The sequence below is a fragment of the Stegostoma tigrinum genome, chromosome 36, assembly GCF_030684315.1.
Source record: "Stegostoma tigrinum isolate sSteTig4 chromosome 36, sSteTig4.hap1, whole genome shotgun sequence".
NCBI classification, from domain to species: domain Eukaryota; kingdom Metazoa; phylum Chordata; class Chondrichthyes; order Orectolobiformes; family Stegostomatidae; genus Stegostoma; species Stegostoma tigrinum.
The window spans coordinates 3742808-3749677 of record NC_081389.1 but is presented as its reverse complement, the minus strand read 5'-3'; positions in this window follow the sequence as shown (position 1 = coordinate 3749677).

Below are 6870 nucleotides of genomic sequence, written 5' to 3'. Positions count from 1 at the left end.
TGTAGGAGAGTGAGTGAGTGCGTGTGTGTAGGAGAGTGAGTGCGTGCGTGTGTGTGTAGGAGAGTGAGTGCGTGCGTGTGTGTGTAGGAGAATGTGTGAGTGAGTGCGTGTGTGTAGGAGAGTGAGTGAGTGCGTGTGTGTAGGAGAGTGAGTGAGTGTGTGTAGGTGAGTGAGTGCGTTCGTGTGTGTAGGTGAGTCAGTGAGTGTGTGTAGGTCAGTGAGTGTGTGTAGGTCAGTGTGTGTGTGTAGGTCAGTGTGTGTGTGTGTGTGTGTTGGTGAGTGAGTGTGTGTGTGTGTGTGTTGGTGAGAGAGTGTGTGTGTGTGTGTTGGTGAGTGAGTGTGTGTGTAGGTGAGTGAGTGAGTGCGTGTGTGTAGGTGAGTGAGTGTGTGTGTGTGTGTGTGTGTGTGTGTGTGTGTGTGTGTGTTGGTGAGTGAGTGTGTGTGTGTTATAGGTGAGTGAGTGCGTGTGTATAGGTGAGTGAGTGCGTGTGTGTAGGTGAGTGAGTGCGTGTGTGTAGGTGAGTGAGTGCGCGTGTGTAGGTGAGTGAGTGCGCGTGTGTAGGTGAGTGAGTGCGCGTGTGTAGGTGAGTGAGTGCGTGTGTGTGTGTGTGTGTAGGTGAGTGTGTGTGTGTGTGTGTGTGTGTAGGTGAGTGTGTGTGTGTGTGTGTGTGTAGGTGAGTGTGTGTGTGTGTGTGTAGGTGAGTGTGTGTGTGTGTGTGTGTAGGTGAGTGTGTGTGTGTAGGTGAGTGAGTGCATGTGTGTGTGTGTGTGTGTGTGTGTGTGTAGGTGAGTGAGTGCATGGGTAGGTGAGTGAGTGCATGGGTAGGTGAGTGAGTGCATGGGTAGGTGAGTGAGTGCGTGTGTAGGTGAGTGAGTGCGTGTGTAGGTGAGTGAGTGCGTGTGTAGATAGGTGAGTGAGTGAGTGCGTGTGTGTAGGTGAGTGAGTGCGTGCGTGTGTGTGTAGGTGAGTGCGTGTGTGTAGGAGAGTGAGTGAGTGCGTGTGTGTAGGAGAGTGAGTGCGTGCGTGTGTGTGTGTAGGTGAGTAGTGCGTGTGTGTAGGAGAGTGAGTGAGTGCGTGTGTGCGTAGGTGAGTGAGTGCGTGTGTGCGTAGGTGAGTGAGTGCGTGTGTGTGTAGGTGAGTGTGAGTGCCTGTGTGTAGGTGTGTGAGTGAGCGTGTGTGTGTAGGTAAGTGAGTGTGTGTGTGTGTCGGTGAGTGAGTGCGTTAGTGCGTGTGTAGGTGTGTAGGTGAGTGAGTGAGTGCGTGTAGGTGAGTGAGTGCGTGTAGGTGAGTGAGTGTGTGTAGGTGAGTGAGTGAGTGCGTGTGTGTGTCGGTGTGTGAGTGAGTGCGTGCGTGTAGGTGAGTGAGTGAGTGCGTGCGTGTAGGTGAGTGCGTGTGTGTAGGTGCGTGAGTGAGTGAGTGCATGTGTAGGTGCGTGAGTAAGTTAGTGCATGTGTAGGTGCGTGTGTAGGTGTGTGTGTGTGTGTGCGTGTGTGTGTAGGTGAGTGAGTTAGTGCGTGTGTGTAGGTGAGTGAGTGCGTGCGTGTGTGTAGGAGAGTAGGTGAGTGCGTGTGTGTAGGAGAGTAGGTGAGTGCGTGTGTGTAGGTGAGTAGGTGAGTGCGTGTGTGTAGGTGAGTGAGTGAGTGCGTGTGTGTAGGTGAGTGAGTGCGTGTGTGTAGGTGAGTGAGTGCGTGTGTGTAGGTGAGTGAGTGCATGCGTGTTTTTAGGTGAGCGCGTGCGTGTGTGTGTGTAGGTGAGCGAGTGCGTGCGTGTGTGTGTGTAGGTGAGTGAGTGAGTGCGTGTGTGTAGGAGAGTGAGTGAGTGCGTGTGTGTCAGTGAGTGAGTGAGTGCGTGTGTGTCGGTGAGTGAGTGAGTGCGTGTGTGTCGGTGAGTGATGGCGTGCGCGTGTGTAGGTGAGTGATGGCGTGCGCGTGTGTAGGTGAGTGAGTGCGTGCGCGTGTGTAGGTGAGTGAGTGTGTGTGTGTGTGTGTGTCGGTGAGTGAGTGTGCGTGTGTGTGTAGGTGAGTGCGTGCGTGTGTGTAGGTGAGTGCGTGCGTGTGTGTGTAGGTGCGTGCGTGTGTGTGTAGGTGAGTGCGTGCGTGTGTGTGTAGGTGAGTGCGTGTGTGTAGGAGAGTGAGTGAGTGCGTGTGTGTAGGTGAGTGCGTGTGTGTAGGAGAGTGAGTGAGTGCGTGTGTGTCGGTGAGTGCGTGTGTGTAGGCGAGTACGTGTGTGTGTGTGTGTGTGTGTGTGTGTGTGTGTGTGTGTGTGTGTGTGTAGATGAGTGAGTGCGTGTGTCTAGGTGAGTGAGTGCGTGTGTCGGTGAGTGCGTGCGTGTGTCGGTGAGTGCGTGCGTGCGTGTCGGTGAGTGCGTGCGTGTGTGTCGGTGAGTGCGTGCGTGTGTGTAGGTGAGCGCGTGCGTGTGTGTAGGTGAGTGAGTGCGTGCATGTGTGTGTGTGTGTAGGAGAGTGAGTGAGTGCGTGTGTGTAGGAGAGTGAGTGAGTGCGTGTGTGTGAGTGCGTGTGTGTAGGAGAGTGAGTGAGTGCGTGTGTGTAGGAGAGTGAGTGAGTGCGTGTGTGTAGGTGAGTGAGTGCGTGTGTGTAGGAGAGTGAGTGAGTGTGTGTGTGTAGGTGAGTGAGTGAGTGCGTGTAGGAGAGTGAGTGAGTGCGTGTGTGTAGGAGAGTGAGTGAGTGCGTGTGTGTAGGAGAGTGAGTGAGTGCGTGTGTGTGAGTGCGTGTGTGTAGGAGAGTGAGTGAGTGCGTGTGTGTAGGAGAGTGAGTGAGTGAGTGTGTGTAGGTGAGTGAGTGAGTGTGTGTAGGAGAGTGAGTGAGTGCGTGTGTGTAGGAGAGTGAGTGAGTGCGTGTGTGTAGGAGAGTGAGTGAGTGCGTGTGTGTGAGTGTGTGTGTGTGTAGGAGAGTGAGTGAGTGCGTGTGTGTAGGAGAGTGAGTGAGTGCGTGTGTGTAGGAGAGTGAGTGAGTGCGTGTGTGTAGGAGGGTGAGTGCGTGCGTGTGTGTAGGAGAGTGAGTGAGTGCGTGTGTGTAGGAGGGTGAGTGCGTGCGTGTGTGTAGGTGAGTGAGTGCCTGTGTGTTGGTGAGTGAGTGCGTGCGTGTGTGTGTAGGTGAGTGAGTGCGTGCGTGTGTGTGTAGGTGAGTGAGTGCGTGTGTGTAGGTGAGTGCGTGAGTGTAGGAGAGTAGGTGAGTGCGTGTGTGTGTCGGTGAGTGAGTGCGTGCGTGTGTGTGTCGGTGAGTGAGTGCGTGCGTGTGTGTGTAGGTGAGTGCGTGTGTGTAGGAGAGTGAGTGAGTGCGTGTGTGTAGGTGAGTGAGTGCGTGCGTGTGTGTAGGTGAGCGGGTGCGTGTGTGTAGGCGAGTACGTGTGTGTCTGTGTATGTTTAGATGAGTGAATGCGTGCGTGTGTGTCGGTGAGTCCGGGCGTGTGTGTCGGTGAGTGCGTGCGTGTGTGTCGGTGAGTGCGTGCGTGTGTGTCGGTGTGTGCGTGCGTGTAGGTGAGTGCATGCGTGTGTGTGTGTGTGTGTGTGTGTGTGTGTGTGTGTGTGTGTGTGTGTAGGTGAGTGAGTGCGTGCGTGTTTTTAGGTGAGCGCGTGCGTGTGTGTGTGTAGGTGAGTGAGTGCGTGCGTGTGTGTGTGTAGGTGAGTGAGTGAGTGCGTGTGTGTAGGAGAGTGAGTGAGTGCGTGTGTGTAGGTGAGTGAGTGAGTGCGTGTGTGTAGGAGAGTGAGTGAGTGCCTGTGTGTAGGAGAGTGAGTGAGTGCGTGTGTGTAGGTGAGTGAGTGCGTGTGTGGAGGTGAGTGATGGCGTGCGCGTGTGTAGGTGAGTGATGGCGTGCGCGTGTGTAGGTGAGTGAGTGCGTGCGCGTGTGTAGGTGAGTGAGTGCGTGCGCGTGTGTAGGTGAGTGAGTGTGTGTGTGTGTGTCGGTGAGTGAGTGAGTGTGCGTGTGTGTGTAGGTGAGTGCGTGCGTGTGTGTGTAGGTGAGTGCGTGCGTGTGTGTGTAGGTGAGTGAGTGTGTGTGTGTGTGTGTCGGTGAGTGAGTGAGTGTGCGTGTGTGTGTAGGTGAGTGCGTGCGTGTGTGTGTAGGTGAGTGCGTGCGTGTGTGTGTAGGTGTGTAGGTGAGTGTGTGCGTGTCGGTAAGTGAGTGAGTGAGTGCGTGTGTGTGTACGTCAGTGAGTGTGTGTACGTCAGTGAGTGTGTGTACGTCAGTGTGTGTGTGTGTGTGTGTGTGTTGGTGAGTGAGTGTGAGTGAGTGCGTGTGTGTGAGTGAGTGCACGTGTGTAGGTGAGTGAGTGCGTGCGCGTGTGTAGGTGAGTGAGTGCGTGCGCGTGTGTAGGTGAGTGAGTGTGTGTGTGTGTTTGTCGGTGAGTGAGTGAGTGTGCGTGTGTGTGTAGGTGAGTGCGTGCGTGTGTGTGTAGGTGAGTGCGTGCGTGTGTGTGTAGGTGAGTGAGTGTGTGTGTGTGTGTGTCGGTGAGTGAGTGAGTGTGCGTGTGTGTGTAGGTGAGTGCGTGCGTGTGTGTGTAGGTGAGTGCGTGCGTGTGTGTGTAGGTGTGTAGGTGAGTGTGTGTGTGTCGGTGAGTGAGTGCGTGTGTAAGTGAGTGAGTGAGTGCGTGTGTGTGTACGTCAGTGAGTGTGTGTACGTCAGTGTGTGTGTGTGTGTGTGTGTGTTGGTGAGTGAGTGTGAGTGAGTGCGTGTGTGTGAGTGAGTGCGTGTGTGTAGGTGAGTGAGTGTGTGTGCGTATGTAGGTGAGTGAGTGTGTGTGTGTGTAGTTGAGTGAGTGCGTGTGAGTGTGTGTAGGTGAGTGAGTGCGTTCGTGTGTGTAGGTGAGTGAGTGCGTTCGTGTGTGTAGGTGAGTGAGTGAATGTGTGTGTAGGTCAGTGAGTGTGTGTAGGTCAGTGTGTGTGTGTGTGTTGGTGAGTGAGTGTGTGTGTGTGTGTTGGTGAGTGAGTGTGTGTGTGTGTGTAGGTGAGTGAGTGAGTGCGTGTGTGTAGGTGAGTGAGTGTGTGTGTGTGTGTGTGTGTGTGTTATAGGTGAGTGAGTGCGTGTGTGTAGGTGAGTGAGTGCATGTGTGTAGGTGAGTGAGTGCGTGTGTGTGTGTGTGTGTGTGTGTAGGTGAGTGTGTGTGTGTGTGTAGGTGTGTGTGTGTGTAGGTGAGTGTGTGTGTAGGTGAGTGTGTGTGTAGGTGAGTGTGTGTGTGTGTGTGTGTGTAGGTGAGTGTGTGTGTGTGTGTGTGTAGGTGAGTGTGTGTGTAGGTGAGTGTGTGTAGGTGAGTGTGTGTGTGTGTGTGTAGGTGAGTGTGTGTGTGTGTGTGTGTGTGTGTAGGTGAGTGAGTGTGTGTGTGTGTGTGTGTGTAGGTGAGTGAGTGCGTGTGTAGGTGAGTGAGTGCGTGTGTAGATAGGTGAGTGAGTGAGTGCGTGTGTGCAGGTGAGTGAGTGCGTGTGTAGATAGGTGAGTGAGTGAGTGCGTGTGTGCAGGTGAGTGAGTGCGTGTGTAGATAGGTGAGTGAGTGAGTGCGTGTGTGTAGGTGAGTGAGTGCGTGCGTGTGTGTGTAGGTGAGTGCGTGTGTGTAGGAGAGTGAGTGAGTGCGTGTGTGTAGGAGAGTGAGTGCGTGCGTGTGTGTGTAGGAGAGTGAGTGCGTGTGTGTGTAGGAGAGTGAGTGCGCGCGTGTGTGTGTAGGAGAATGCGTGAGTGAGTGCGTGTGTGTAGGAGAGTGAGTGAGTGCGTGTGTGTAGGAGAGTGAGTGAGTGCGTGCGTGTAGGTGAGTGCGTGCGTGTGTGTGTGTAGGTGAGTAGTGCGTGTGTGTCGGTGAGTGAGTGCGTGCGTGTGTGTGTAGGTGAGTGCGTGTGTGTAGGAGAGTGAGTGAGTGCGTGTGTGTAGGTGAGTGCGTGTGTGTAGGCGAGTACGTGTGTGTGTGTGTGTGTGTGTGTGTAGGTGAGTGAGTGCGTGTAGGAGAGTGAGTGAGTGCGTGTGTGTAGGAGAGTGAGTGAGTGCGTGTGTGTAGGAGAGTGAGTGAGTGCGTGTGTGTGAGTGCGTGTGTGTAGGAGAGTGAGTGAGTGCGTGTGTGTAGGAGAGTGAGTGAGTGCGTGTGTGTAGGTGAGTGAGTGCGTGTGTGTAGGTGAGTGAGTGAGTGCGTGTGTGTAGGAGAGTGAGTGAGTGCGTGTGTGTAGGAGAGTGAGTGAGTGCGTGTGTGTAGGAGAGTGAGTGAGTGCGTGTGTGTGAGTGCGTGTGTGTAGGAGAGTGAGTGAGTGCGTGTGTGTAGGAGAGTGAGTGAGTGCGTGTGTGTAGGAGGGTGAGTGCGTGCGTGTGTGTAGGTGAGTGAGTGCCTGTGTGTTGGTGAGTGAGTGCGTGCGTGTGTGTGTAGGTGAGTGAGTGCGTGCGTGTGTGTGTAGGTGAGTGAGTGCGTGTGTGTAGGTGAGTGCGTGTGTGTAGGAGAGTAGGTGAGTGCGTGTGTGTGTCGGTGAGTGAGTGCGTGCGTGTGTGTGTCGGTGAGTGAGTGCGTGCGTGTGTGTGTAGGTGAGTGCGTGTGTGTAGGAGAGTGAGTGAGTGCGTGTGTGTAGGTGAGTGAGTGCGTGCGTGTGTGTAGGTGAGCGGGTGCGTGTGTGTAGGCGAGTACGTGTGTGTCTGTGTATGTTTAGATGAGTGAATGCGTGCGTGTGTGTCGGTGAGTGCGTGCGTGTGTGTCGGTGAGTGCGTGCGTGTGTGTCGGTGTGTGCGTGCGTGTAGGTGAGTGCATGCGTGTGTGTGTGTGTGTGTGTGTGTGTAGGTGAGTGAGTGCGTGCGTGTTTTTAGGTGAGCGCTTGCGTGTGTGTGTGTAGGTGAGTGAGTGCGTGCGTGTGTGTGTGTAGGTGAGTGAGTGAGTGCGTGTGTGTAGG